Below are 14,834 nucleotides of genomic sequence, written 5' to 3'. Positions count from 1 at the left end.
TACTTTAATTTTTAGTTTGGTCTCTTGCCAGAAATTCATTTGTTACAAATGGCTAGCTTAGGGCAGTGACTTTTTCAACAGGAATCTGAGATGAAATTAAAGGTGATTTGTGGGGCGCCTGGGTGGCTCAGTCAGTTAAGTGTCTGCCTTCGGCTCAGGTCATGATCCTGGGGTCCTGAGTTCAAGCCCCATGTCAGGCTCCCTGCTCAGTGGGGAGTCTGCCTCTCCCTCTCCCTCTCCTTCCCCCTCTCCCTCTCCCTCTCCTTCCCCCTCTCCCTCCACCCTTGTGCTCTCTCTCTCTTTCTCTCTCTCAAATAAATAAAATCATTTTTTAAAGTGATTTGAGTCCCACTTCATGAGCAACTCTTCCAGTCCCATATGAAGGTGTTTCTCATGGTTTTCTTTTCTTTTATTTTTTTTTAAAGATTTTATTTATTAGAGAGAGTGAGAGAGAGAGAGAGAGCACATGAGAGGGGGGAGGGTCAGAGGGAGAAGCAGACTCCCCGCTGATTAGGGAGCCCGATGCGGGACTTGATTCTGGGACTCCAGGATCACGACCTGAGCCGAAGGCAGTCGCTTAACCAACTGAGCCACCCAGGCGCCCTCTCGTGGTTTTCTTTTAGACTTCTGACTCTCCTTGCATTTTCTCCTGTGATAGTTTCAGGGCTTGAACTGTAACCTCTGCATAACTAACTCCTGAATCTCTCTTGAGTCCCAAACTTCCTTTCAAGTTACATCATATATTTCCAATGCCTAGTGCTTAGCAGCATCTCTTCTCAACTCAATACGTCCAAAATCAAACTAGTCTCTTTCTCTATCCCTACCGTCAAACTAGTTCTTCTCCTGATTTCCATATTTGTGCTAACAGACACTCTACTACTCCAATAACCCCAAGACTCTTCATTTCTCCATCATCCCCCCCAGTCCATGCATTATTCAGGTTTTGTTGGTTCTTCCCCTATACTATATGTCTAATTTTGAAAAATGAATGACCTTTGAAGGCAGAGCTTTATCATAACAAGAAGTTGTTCCAACAGAATCGTCCTGTATTTGATCATTTATAGCATATAACAAGTACTTGATAATTTCCCACGGATAAAAAGGCAACTTTGGTAGGTTCTTCTGAATTGCAAGGCATATATGATACTCCATTTCTGCTTTCTTGCCCCTACATCAGAATCAATTCTTGTTCACTAACCCATATTGCAAGCAGTGTTCACTACATACACTGTGATATAAGGATATGCTCTGTAATTTTAAGAATACCCAATGAGACATATTATTTGAAAGAACATATGATGTTAGCTTGAGAATGGCTTGATCTCCTAGGTTAATGTCTTTACTGACCCATTGCCTCTGCACCTGGTTTAATCCACCAGCCAAAGTGAGATCATTCAGAGTTAATTTACAATTTGATCTGCAAGAAGACATGGCACTGTGTTAGAGGAGACCATGAAAAGGATATGACCCGTGAGCTGGACCCAGGCAATCAGAGACTCCTCATCCCCTCCCCTGTCCTTGAAATATACCACTGTTCCCACAGCCTGAGCCATTTTCAAGAATGCAGCCTTGAGAGAGCAATGTGCTGTTGAGACCATCTGGACAAAACACATGACTGGAACCCAGTTAAAGCCTCTATATAAACTTTTATGATTCTGGCTGGCAGGTGTGGAAAACTACTCATGAGGCTTGCCCAAGCAAGCCTCACAGTAAGTTCCCTTGCTTATTAAACCTGCCATCTACCTATCTGAAGTGGTCTGCCTCTTTCTTAAGTACCTTCTTGCCCTCTATATATGGAGGCCAGTTTCAAATTTTACCTGGGGAAGCTCCCAAGTTTGCAACACAACACACTGACACAATTTAATATAAGATCTGCAATAGCACATTGATTACAACACTAGCATTGGGTGGGTGGTGCCCTTTCAGACTTGGAGATAAGCAAGTGTGGGACTATAGCCCAATAGAGAATCTACTTACTTATTTCATTTACTCAACAATTAGTTATTGAACATGTACTATTATAATAAGCACAGGGACGGATATAACAATGATTTCAGACCAACTGTCCCTCAGAAATTCAGTCTTGTAGGAGAGATTTGTCCATAAATAATATATGTCAAGGTAGCAAATGCTAAGCACCATGAGACTTACAGCTAAAGTGCCATAGGAATTTAAAAGATAGGAATACACTTTCTTGCTGGAGGATCAGGTAAAACATTGTAGAGAACTTGAAGCAGACATAATTCTGACCTGCTGTCCATGGGTACCTCTATCTTCTCCCAGTCTATTAGCTCTCTCCTTTTTCCAATTCCCTACATATCTTCTTCAGACTCTTTGGACCATTAATGAAACAATACTCTTGGTAATGCCCTGAACCTGCCTACCCCTCTGAATATTCTTCCCCTGCATCATGTAAAAGCCAACACCAGATGAACCCAACGATCTGCTCTCTCTGTATCTACACCTGGACAGTTGCAAGTGGCTGTAAAAAGCCACACAACAGGACTACTCAGTTGCTGATGTAAAGCCTTCTCCATTCTCCTCAAACTATCTTCTCCCATTGGGCCCTCACTCTCAGAAGATGGCCCACTTCAATTTCCATCTTACAGAGAGAATAAAAAACAATCAAATGAGAATTGCCTCATCTACCTAAATCTAAACCTACACACCTGATCATTTATAGACACTTCTCTCCTGTTCAAACACAGAAGCTATTGAAGGCTCTTCGTATTTAAGATTAATCCTCCCACTTTTGTGACAGACTCCATCTTCTTCTCCCTTCTCAGTAATTTTACATCTTAATTCTCCATTAAATCATATATCCAAACTCTCTCCCTCTCTCTTTCTCTCACTGCCATCAGCTTTTTATCATGTTTAGGTCTCTCCAGTTATTTTTTTAACCATCCTCAAGCCTATATCACACTTCAGCCACTGTCCTATCTCTCTCATCCAAAATGCCCTGGGAGTTGTTAATATTTAATGTCCAAATTTCCTCACTTACTTTTTACTCTTGTACAATTTGGGACCCACTTCTGTCACTGCACCAAAAGAGCTTCTGCTATGGTCACCAACGACCTCCATGTTGCCATATCCAAAGACATTTTTCAGTCATCATTGTAATGACAGCCCTGTATCATGTGAGAGATGGAATTCTCAGTTAGCCACTCTCATCTGCTCCAAGCACCGTCTTTCCTTGACTTCTCTTTCTCTTCCCTGTCTTGTCATTCCTTCTCTTTCTGTAAGTTCTTTTCTCACATTCATACTCTCCATGCAATATCACCCACACAAATAGCATCAATTGCCAGGCCTACACACGTGACTTACATCTTTACATAGCAAGCCTAGATCGTGCCCCTGAGCTCCAGACTCTTGTATCCAACTGGCCATTTGACATTTTCCTCAGTGGATGTTACAAAAATACCTCAAACCTAACATGCCTGAAACCAAATAAATAATCTTTATCTCCATGTCTGGTATTTTTTTCAGAGTTCCCTATCTCAGGAAAAAGTAATTGAGCACTTGTTTGGGCACTTGGGGTATATCATTAGGCAGAGCGAAAATCTCCAGCCTCCTAGATCCTACATTCTAATAAAAACTACCATCATATTTCACCTGGAATGGTTTACCTATATCCAGTCTTGCACTCCCTAATTTGTTCTCCACCCTCTAGCCACAGTGAGAAAGAGGCTGTATATTAATGGATGATGAGAAGACGCAACATGAAAAATGATCCCCAAACTGAACTAATTCAGAAGATTCAGAGCCTGGAACCAGAGATGATCATGAGAAGCATGTACCCAGTAGCTTGGCAGTGATCTGGGGAGGGCTTTGGACTTTCGCAGGGGTGTACAGAATTTCAAGTCCATTTTATTAAGATTTCAAAGGTCACAGAGACCATAGCTGATATTTCAGGTATATTAGCCTTTATCCTGTTCTGCCTTCCTGCAGCATTTGACTTTACTAACACATAGTAGAGTCTTGGGAATACTTCCCCAGCTGCAAATGGCAAAACTGCTTTAGAACAAAGAAATACCTGCTTCTGTAATCATAACAAAAATAATTTTAACTCAGTTGTGACTCTCTCTTTAAATGAAAATACCTCCCTTTGCTCATCAGTGTACACCTGGCATCTAGAGTAGCACCTGAACACAATCAGAAGTGGATTAATACCTGTTGAATAAATAAATGAATTAAATTACCTAAACAAAAATTGCTCTGTGCATCATTATGCAAATTACTACTTCTTTTTAAATTGTAAATGCCTTACAAAGTCCATTCCTAAATCATGAAATTGAAAATGTATTTGGTAAAAAAGTAAAAATATTTCCCTTTCAGAAAAAATATACTAAAATTAATAAAATCAGCTTTTACTAGGACTATTAGTACAAATCCATACTCACAGTTCCTATTACAAGCTTTGAAGTCAGCTAGAAAATTTTGTGATTTAAGAAGTAAATTTTAGGGGCACCTGGGTGGCTCAGTCATTAAGCGTCTGCCTTCGGCTGAGGTCATGATCCCAGGGTCCTGGGATCGAGCCCTGCATCGGGCTCCCTGCTCCACGGGAAGTCTGCTTCTCCCTTTCCCACTCCCCCCGCTTGTGTTCCCTCTCTCGCTGTGTCTCTGTCAAATAAATAAAATCTTTAAAAAAAAAAAAAAAGTAAATTTTAGTGGATTTGATTACAGACAAAATTTTTTAAATACCACCTTTGTTAAGAACATGAAACAAAGTGGCTTTGTTATTTAATGAACCCCCTAAATCAGTGATTCCCAGACATTCTTGGTTCAGGGCACTAGGTGTCCATGTAATTTTTTTCAGTGGCCTAAACCAAAAGAAATGCCTAACAATTCCACTTATTAAGTCTCTTGGTCCAATTATTTTATCAGAATTTGTATCCTAAAAACTTAGTAGATATTTGAAAAAATACAACAGAATTTTTATGTTATTCTTAAGTAATGACAATTACTTACTAATGTAACGTGCATCTATTGGACAGTGCACAATACTTCAAATCTTGGAATCAGATTGGGAATCCACCATTCATTGCCTTGTTCCACATGGATTTTTCCATGGTACAACTTTTTACACAACAACCACCAAGCACTCAGCCTTATGGAAACAGGACAACATCAAAAGGAATACAGCACAATCTAATGTTGACACTGAACTACCTCAACCTAGTATTTCATTTGGTAACCAACAAATGTTGAGTATCACTGGATTCCTCTCAAAAATTAAAAATAACTAGCAGAGCCTCTGTGCATCACTGCAGTTTTGGGTTACCTCAGCTCACAGTTTGGAAATCATAATTCCAGACTATTTTCCCACATCTACCTGCCTAAGTCCAAATCCTTAGAGAAGTAATTCATATTTAACCCCATTCAGAAAGCCTCCCTTGATCATCTAGACACAAGTAATCTCCCTCTGCCTCATCTGAATTTCTGGTCGGTGGCAGAGCCTGATCGGCTGTTAGCATCTATTCTTTTCCTTTGATCTTAGAAACAGAATCCTAAAATTTGGTTCGGCCAATATTTAATGGCAACTTAGAATAAAGACAACATTTCTCAGCCTCTCTTGCAGCTACGTGAGGCCATGTGGCTGAGTTCTTGCTCATGAGATGAAACTAGAAGTGGTAAATGTGACTTCCAGGAAGTGTACTCAAAGACAGGGGTATTATCCTTCCTCTTTCCTGCTTGTGGGAATACAAGTGTAATGGCTAGAGCTCAAGCAACCATTTTATTTTTTTTATTTTTTTTAAGATATATTTACTTGGGGGGGGAGCGTGCGAGCAGGGGGAGGGGCAGAGGGAGAAAGAATCCTCAAGCAGACTCCCAGCTGAGCGCGGAGCCCGACGCAGGGCTTGATCTCATGCCCTGAGATCATGACCTGAGCCAAAATCAAGAGTCAAACACTCAACTGACTGAGCCACCTAGGTGCCCCTCAAGCAACCATTTTAGACTCTGAGGTAAAAACTATATGCAGAAGGTGGCTGAATAGCAAGAAAGAGGGAACATGACTCCCTGATGGATTTGTGAATCTTCTCTATCAGCCCTGAACTGCTTATTTCCCAGATTACATTCACATGAGAAAGGAATAAATTCTTGATAAATCACTGTTAATCTAAACATAATAACACTTGCAGTTGAAGCAATTTCAACTGACCTATGCATTTATTACTTTCTACTTTGGATCATGGTCATGTACATACATTAGAAAACTACTAAACTACAGTCTCAGGAGGTAAAGATACATGTTCAGTTCATTCAACAAATCCTTACATCATGTGCCCAGAAAATTATTTTTATCCCCTAGGCAACTAACCAGTGCCTAGCGTATAGTAGGATCAGAATAATTATATGCATTCTCAATTGAATAAATTATTCACAATTAAAGTTCAAAAAAAATTTCCCAAGAAATGTTGGGGTTTTTAATATACTTACTTTCGATGGGAGGGAGATAAAAACCATTAAGAGGCTTTTCATAATAAATAATGTAACTGTTTGTTTGCCTTTGACCAGAAAAGCAGCAACTCAGTGTGGCCACAGCAGATTATCTCCTGTTATTCGGAAGTTCAGTGCCTTTTATATGTCTTCAACAAAGATAAATTCCGAAGAAAAATTTTACAATTTAGTAAATTATAGCTTTTTAGTTTTCAATTAAAAATTTCTTAATACAGTGTAGTAGCCAAAATGTTTTCATTGGGAGTTGATAGGGAACAAGCAATAAAAAATAAGGTTAAAATGCAGGCAATCGTTGGACAAGTTCATCTTGCAATCCCATCAGAAACCCCACATTGCTACAGACTTCAGCAATCTCCTCCCTGGTTCCCCCTCATTTGTCCCCTTCCAATATCCACATTGTGTCTCTGCTTAAAATCCTCCAGAAACTTCAGAGACAAAGATGAGCTTCCTTAATATGGCCCAAAGGCAATGTTTCTCAGATGTCAATGTACACGTGAAACACATGGGAAGAGGCTGAGCCAGTAGGTCTGAGGTAGAGCCTGAGACTGAGCATTCCTTAGCAGCTCCCACGTGATGCTGATGCTGCTTTCCAAAGCAGGATCTGGAGACCCTTCTAGGTCTGCCCTGCCTATGCTCAACTCACTGCACACCACTCACGGCCTCGCCCTCTACACTTCTGCCACCTTCTGCTACTCATTCAGATCCTCACAAGCACTCTGCCTAGAATGGCCTCCCTCCAGCTCTCAACCAGCCTGTGTCACTCAAGACTCACTCTTCCTACATCAACTCATGACTTGTGATTGGTTCTCACCATTCTGCTTTTTATCCCAGTTGCAATTTACTTGTATGTGTGTGATTATTAGATTACATTGGTTACTCTTGCTATACAGTAGGCTCCACGAAATCAGGGACCATGTTGGCTCTTGCTCGCCATTGTAGCCCTAGTACTCAAAAATGGCCTTGACTCTACTAGACACTCCATAAAAGTATTAAAATAATGAAATCAGAGCAGCTGAGTGGCTCAGTCACTTGAGCATTGGACTCTTGATTTCGGCTCTGGTTGTGATCATGTGGGCTGGATCACCGGGATGGAGTTCGGTGTCCAGCTCTGTGCTTAGTGGGGAGTCGGCTTGAGATTCTTTCTCCCTCTCCCACTGCCCCTCCCCCACTGATGCTTGGGCTCTCTTGCTCCCGCGTGCATTCTCTCTCTCTCCAAAATAAATAAATAAATCTTTTTAAAAAGTAATGAATCAGGGGTGCCTGGGTGGCTCAGTCATTAAGCATCTGTCTTCAGCTCAGGTCATGGTCCCAGGGTCCTGGGATCAGGCTCCACATCAGGCTCCCTGCTCGGCAGGAAGCCTGCTTCTCCCTCTCCTACTCCCCCTGCTTGTGTTCCTTCTCTCACTATGTCTCTATCTGTCAAATAAATAAATAAAATCTTTAAAAAAAAATGAATCAGGGCACCTGGGTGGCTCAGTCATTAAGTGTCTGCCTTTGGCTCAGGTCATGATCCCAGGGTCCTGGGATGGAGCCCCACATCAGGCTCCCTACTCAGCAGGAAGCCTGCTTTCTCCCTCTCCCACTCCCCTTGCTTGTGTTCCTTCTCTGTCTCTTTCTCTGTCAAAAAATAAATTAAAAAATCTTTAAAAAATAATGAATCAATAAACTCTCCTAAATATGCCCTCCCACTCTCAGAAATGTCTTAGAAACACAGGGACTAAAATGCTGCTCCATGTTGGAATAATTACTACAGTCATAATAATAACAGAAATAGTAATAATATAGCAAAAAAAAAAACCATTGAACACTTGCTGTGGGCCAGGCATTCCTCTCAGCATTTTGCACAGAAAATAGCTCTTAATTCTCAAAACAGCTCTACAAGGTGGTTGCTATTAACATACCCATTTACAGATGAGAAGTATGAGGTTCTTTGTGAATAATTTCATAAAAATAATTCAGGGTCATTGGCAAAAAAGGCAGAATCCAAAGGAATACTGAGTCACTCAATTCCTTTTTCTGAAGCTCAGTAGAAATACCAGAGATCTCAAAATTAACATGTTAAGATGGCAGAGGAGTAGGAGACCTAAATTTCATCTGGTCCCAGGAATTCAGCTACATAGGGATCAAACCATTCTGAACACCTACGAACTCAACAGGAGATCGAAGAAAAGAATAGCAGCAACTCTCTGAACAGAAAAGCGACCACTTTCTGGAAGGCAGGACGTGCGGAGAAGTGAATCCAAGGTGATATTCGGGAGGATAGACGGCGGGGGAGGGGGCCTCCGTCAGCCGCTTCTGGCAAGTGATAGAGCCCCGGAGCACAAAATCAGAACTTTTAGAAGTCGGCTCCACTGAGGGATGTCGCTCCAGTGGCTAAGCGGGGGGTGGAACCCTCGCTGGGACAGTGTGGTCTCAGGACCCTCGGGGTCACAGAAAGACCGGGGGTGCCTGAGTGCGGCAGAGCTCCCAGGTATCGGAGCGGGGAAGCCGGCTGCAGAGACGGAGCCGAGGCGCAGGTTCTCAGCTCGGGGTTGCCATAAACTATGATCGGTGACAGTCGGGCTCCTCCAGCAGGGACCCAACAAGCGGCAGATCCGGGGAGACTCCCCTTCCTGCCTAAGGAGGAGCAGCGCGGGAGCGCACCACAGGGATCTGCTGGGTTTGGAGACTCCACATGGGGTCGGGTGCCAGAGATAGAAACGCTCGGTCACAGGCCGGGTGAGCACAGAGTGCAGCTGGAGACCGGGGAGACGGGAGTGATTGACTGCTTTTCTCTGGGGGTGCACTGAGGAGCGAGGCCCCAAGTTCTCAGCTCCTCCGGGTGGAGACTGGGAGGCCACCATTTTCACCCTGGTCCTCCAAAGCTGTAGGGAGAGCTTGTAGGGAACAAAAGCTCCGAGAACAAAACCCGAGCACATTACTTAGCCTCACCGGGCAAGGGCGGGGCAATTCCGCCTCCCGGAAGACATTTGGGAACCACGGCAACAGGCCCCTCCCCCAGAAGATCAGCACAAACAGCCAGCAAGCCAAGACCAAGTTTACTGATCAATGAGAACGGCGGAACTCCAACCAGAACTCCAGCACTAGGGGAATTCTGCACATAGAATTCATGGCTATTTTTCCCCCTGATTCTTTAGTCTTTCAAAGTTAATTTTTTTTAATTTTCTTTTTTTTTTAATTTTTCTTTTTCTTTTTTCAACCAACATCTTATCAATCCCTTTTTAAAAAATCTTTTTTATTTTTAATTTTTAGAGCCATATGCTATCCCTTCATCGTAGTTAATCTTATTTTTGGTATATATATATATATATATATATAAGATGTTCTCTCTTTAAAATTTTGGGATAAAGTTTCTTCTAACATACCAAAATATACCCTAAATCTCTAGTGTATGTCTTTGTTCTAGTCTCCTGCCTGATCACATTCTCTCTCTTTTTTTTTAAATTCCTCTTCTTTCATTTTTCAACCAACTTATCAATTCCTTTTATAAATCTTTTATGATTTTCATCTTTACAGTCATATTCCATCCCTTCATCATATTTAACCTTATTTTTGTACATATATAAGTTTTTTTTTCTTTAAAATTTTGGGAGGCACTTTCTTCTAACAGAAAAAAATATACCCAAAATCTAGTGTGTGGCAATGATCTATGCACCAGTCTGATCATATTTGATCACATTCTGTTTTTTTTATCTTTTTCTTTTTCTTTCTTTTTTCTTTTTTCATTCTTTCCCTTTCTTTTTCCCCAGTTTCAGGTCTCTTCTGATTTGTTTAGTGTGTATTTTTCTGGGGTTGTTGTTACCCTGATAGCATTTTATTCTCTCATTCATCTATTCTCCTCCGGACAAAATGACAAGATGGAAAAAATCACCTCAAAAAAAGAACAAGAGGCAGTACCGACTGCCAGGGACCTAATCAATACAGACATTAGTAAGATGTCGGAACTAGAGTTCAGAATGACAATTATGAAGATACTAGCTGGGCTTGAAAAAAGCATGGAGGATATTAGAGAAACCCTTTCTGGAGAAATAAAAGAACTAAAATCTAACCAAGACGAAATCAAAAAGGCTATTAATGAGGGGCAATCAAAAATGGAGGCTCTAACTGCTAGGATAAATGAGGCAGAAGAGAGAATTAGTGGTATAGAACACCAAATCATGGAAAATCAAGAAGCTGAGAAAAAGAGAGAAACAACTACAGGATCACGAGGGCAGAATTCAAGAGATGAGTGCTACCATAAGACAAAACAATATTAGAATACTTGGGATCCCAGAAGAAGAAGAAAGAGAGAGAGGGGCAGAAGGTATATTGGAGCAAATTATAGCAGAGAACTTTCCTAATTTGGGGAAGGAAAAGGGATCAAAATCCAGGAGGCACAGAGAATCCCTCTCAAAATCAATAAAAATAGGTCAACAGCCCAACATAAGTAAAACTTATGAGTCTCAGAGACAAAGAGAAAATCCTGAAAGCAGCTCAGGACAAGAGATCTGTAACCTACGATGGGAGAAACATTAGATTGGCAACAGACCTATCCACAGAGACCTGGCAGGCCAGAAAGGACTGGCATGATATATTCAGAGCACTAAATGAGAAAAATATGCAGCCAAGAATACTGTATCCAGCTAGGCTGTCACTGAAAATAGAAGGAGAGATAAAAAGCTTCCAGGACAAACAAAAACTAAAGGAATTTGCAAACACGAAACCAGCCCTACAAGAAATCTTGAAAGGGGTCCTCTAAGCAAAGAGAGAGCCTAAAAGTAACATAGACCAGAAAGGAACACAGACAATATACAGTAACAGTCACCTTACAGGAAATACAATGGCACTAAATTCATATATTTCAATAGTTACCCTGAATGCAAATGGGCTAAATGCCCCAATCAAAAGACACAGGCTATCAGACTGGATAAAAAAACAAGACCCATCGATATGCTGTCTGCAAGAGACTCATTTTAGACCCAAAGACACCCCCAGATTGAAAGTGAGGGGGTGGAAAACCATTTACCGTGCTAATGGACACCAAAAGAAAGCTGGGGTGGCAATCCTTATATCAGACAAATTAGATTTTAAACCAAAGACTGTAATAAGAGATGAGGAAGGACACTATATCATACTTAAAGGGTCTATCCAACAAGAAGATCTAATAATTGTAAATATCTACGCCCCTAACATGGGAGCAGCCGATTATATAAGCCAATTAATAACAAAAGCAAAGAAACACATTGACAACAATACAATAATGGTGGGGGACTTTAACACCCCCCCCTCACTGAGATGGACAGATCATCTAAGCAAAAGATCAACAAGGAAATAAAGACTTTAAATGACACACTGAACCAAATGGACTTCACAGATATATTCAGAACATTCCAACCCAAAGCAACAGAATACACATTCTTCTCTAGTGCCCATGGAACATTCTCCAGAATAGATCACATCCTAGGCCACAAATCAGGTCTCAACCGGTACCAAAAGATTGGATCATTCCCTGCCTATTTTCAGACCACAATGCTTTGAAACTAGAACTCAGTCACAAGAGGAAAGTCAGAAAGAACTCAAATACATGGAGGCTAAAGAGCATCCTACTAAAGAATGAATGAGTCAACCAGGAAATTAAAGAAGAATTTTAAAAATTCATGGAAACAAATGAAAATGAAAACACAACTGTTCAAAATCTTTGGGATACAGCAAAGGCAGTCCAAAGTGGAAAACCCTTTCTCAAGAAACAATAAAGGTCTCAAATACACAACCTAACCCTACACCTAAAGGAGGTGGAGAAAGAACAGCAAAAAAAGCCTAAACCCAGAAGAAGAAGAGAAATAATAAAGATCAGAGCAGAAATCAATGAAATAGAAACCAAAAGAACAGTAGAACATATCAATGAAACTAGGAGCTGGTTCTTTGAAAGAATTAATAAGATTGATAAACCCCTGGCCAGACTTATCAAAAAGAAAAGAGAAATGAGCCAAATAAATAAAATCATGAATGAAAGAGGAGGGATCACAACCAACACCAAAGAAATACAAACAATTATAAGAACACATTATGAGCAACTATATGCCTGCAAATTAGATAATCTGGAAGAAATGGATGCATTCCTAGAGATGTATCAACTACCAAAACTGAACCAGGAAGAAATAGAAAACCTGAACAGACCTATAACCACTAAGGAAAATGAAGCAGTAATCAAAAATCTCCTAACAAACAAGAGCCCAGGGCCAGATGGCTTCCCAGGGGAATTCTACCAAACATTTAAAGAAGAATTAATACTATTCTGAAACTGTTCCAAAAAATAGAAATGGAAGGAAAACTTCCAAACTCGTTTTATGAGGCCAGGATTACCTTGATCCCAAAACCAGACAAAGACCCCATCAAAAAGGAGAATTACAGATCAATATCCCTGATGAACATGGATGCAAAAATTCTCACCAAAACACTTGCCAATAGGATCCAACAGTACATTAAAAGGATTATTCACCACGACCAAGTGGGATTTATTCCTGGCCTGAGAGGTTGGTTCAACATCCGCAAATCAATCAATGTGATACAATACATTAATAAAAGAAAGAACAAGAACCATATGATCCTCTCAACAGATGCAGAAAAAGCATTTGACAAAGTACAGCACCCTTTCTTGATCAAAACTCTTCAAAGTATAGGGATAGAGGTTACATTCCTCAATATCATAAAAGCCATCTATGAAAAACCCACAGCGAATATCATTCTCAATGAGGAAAAACTGAGAGCTTCCCCCTAAGGTCAGGAACATGGCAGAGATGTCCACTATCACCACTGCTATTCAACATAGTACTAGAAGTCCTCGCCACAGCAATCAGACAACAAAAAGAAATAAAAGGCATCCGAATCCGCAAAGAAGAAGTCAAACTCTCACTCTTTGCAGATGATATGATACTTTATGTGGAAAACCCAAAAGACTCCACCCCAAAACTGCTAGACCTCATACAGGAATTCAGTAAAGTGGCAGGATATAAAATCAATGCACAGAAAGCCAATGGCAAGGGATGCAAGGGCAAAAATGAACTTTTGGGACCTCATCAAGATAAGAAGCTTTTGCACAGCAAAAGGAACAGTCAACAAAACCAAAAGACAACCGACAGAATGGGAGAAAGTGTTTGCAAATGACATATCAGATATAGGGCTAGTATCCAAAATCTATAAAGAACTTATCAAACTCAACACCCAAAGAACAAATGATCCAATCAAGAAATGGGCAGAAGACATGAACAGACATCTTTCCAAAGAAGACATCCAAATGGCCAACAGACACATGAAAAAGTACTCAACATCGCTCAGCATCAGGGAAATCCAAATCAAAACCTCAATGAGATACCACTTCACACCAGTCAGAATGGCTAAAATTAACAAGTCAGGAAACGACAGATGTTGGCGGGGATGCGGAGAAAGGGGAATCCTCCTACACTGTTGGTGGGACTGCAAGCTGGTGCAGCCACTCTGGAAAACAGTATGGAGGTTCCTCAAAAAGTTGAAACTAGAGCTACCCTATGACCCAGCAATTGCACCACTGGGTATTTACCCCAAAGATACAAATGTAGTGGTCTGAAGGGGTACGTGCACCCCGATGTTTATAGCAGCAATGTCCACAATAGCCAAACTATGGGAAGTGCCAAGATGTCCATCAACAGAAGAATAGTTAAAGAAGAAGTGGTATATATATATATATATATATATATAATGGAATATTATGCAGCCATCAAAAGGAATGAAATCTTGCCATTTGCAATGACATGGATGGAACTGGAGGGTATTATGCTGAGTGAAATAAGTCAATCATAGAAAGACATGTATCATATGATCTCACTGATATGAGGAATTCTTAATCACAGGAAACAAACTGAGGGTTGCTGGAGTGGTGGGGGGTGGGAGGGATGGGGTGGCTGGGTGATAGACATTGGGGACGGTATGTGCTATGGTGAGCGCTGTGAATTGTGTGAGACTATTGAATCGCAGACCTGTACCTCTGAAACAAATAATACATTATATGTTAAAAAAAAAGAAGAAGATAGTAGGAAGGGAAAAATGAAGGCGGGAAATCAGAGGGAGGGACGAATCATGAGAGACTATGGACTCTGAGAAACAAACTGAGGGTTCTAGGGGGGGGTGGGGGGAGGGTTTAGCCTGGTGATGGGTATTAAGGAGGGCACGTACTGAATGGAGCACTGGGTGTTATACGCAAATAATCATGGAACACTATATCAAAAACTAATGATGTAATATATGGTGATTAACATAACATAATAAAAAAAAAAGACCAGAGAGCTCTTTTTTTTTTTTAATTTGGCCTAGTTCTATGGTTTTCAGAACTGCTTAGAACACATTATCCACTCACCAGCTCT

General features: G+C 40.8%; 1 protein-coding gene across 1 annotated transcript in view; it reads right to left on the bottom strand.

The window, feature by feature from the left end:
* The window catches only part of CORIN (corin, serine peptidase), a 235,634-nt gene that overhangs the window by 200,314 nt on the left and 20,486 nt on the right, over positions 1-14,834 (bottom strand). The gene's annotated exons all lie outside the window — the stretch shown is intronic.

This window comes from Eumetopias jubatus, unplaced genomic scaffold (assembly GCF_037043125.1).
Source record: "Eumetopias jubatus isolate StellerSeaLion01/CBP00866 unplaced genomic scaffold, mEumJub1_p1.0 scaffold_2, whole genome shotgun sequence".
Lineage (NCBI taxonomy): Eukaryota > Metazoa > Chordata > Mammalia > Carnivora > Otariidae > Eumetopias > Eumetopias jubatus.
Note: the sequence above shows the minus strand (reverse complement) of the source record. Positions and strands in the feature narration are given on the sequence as shown.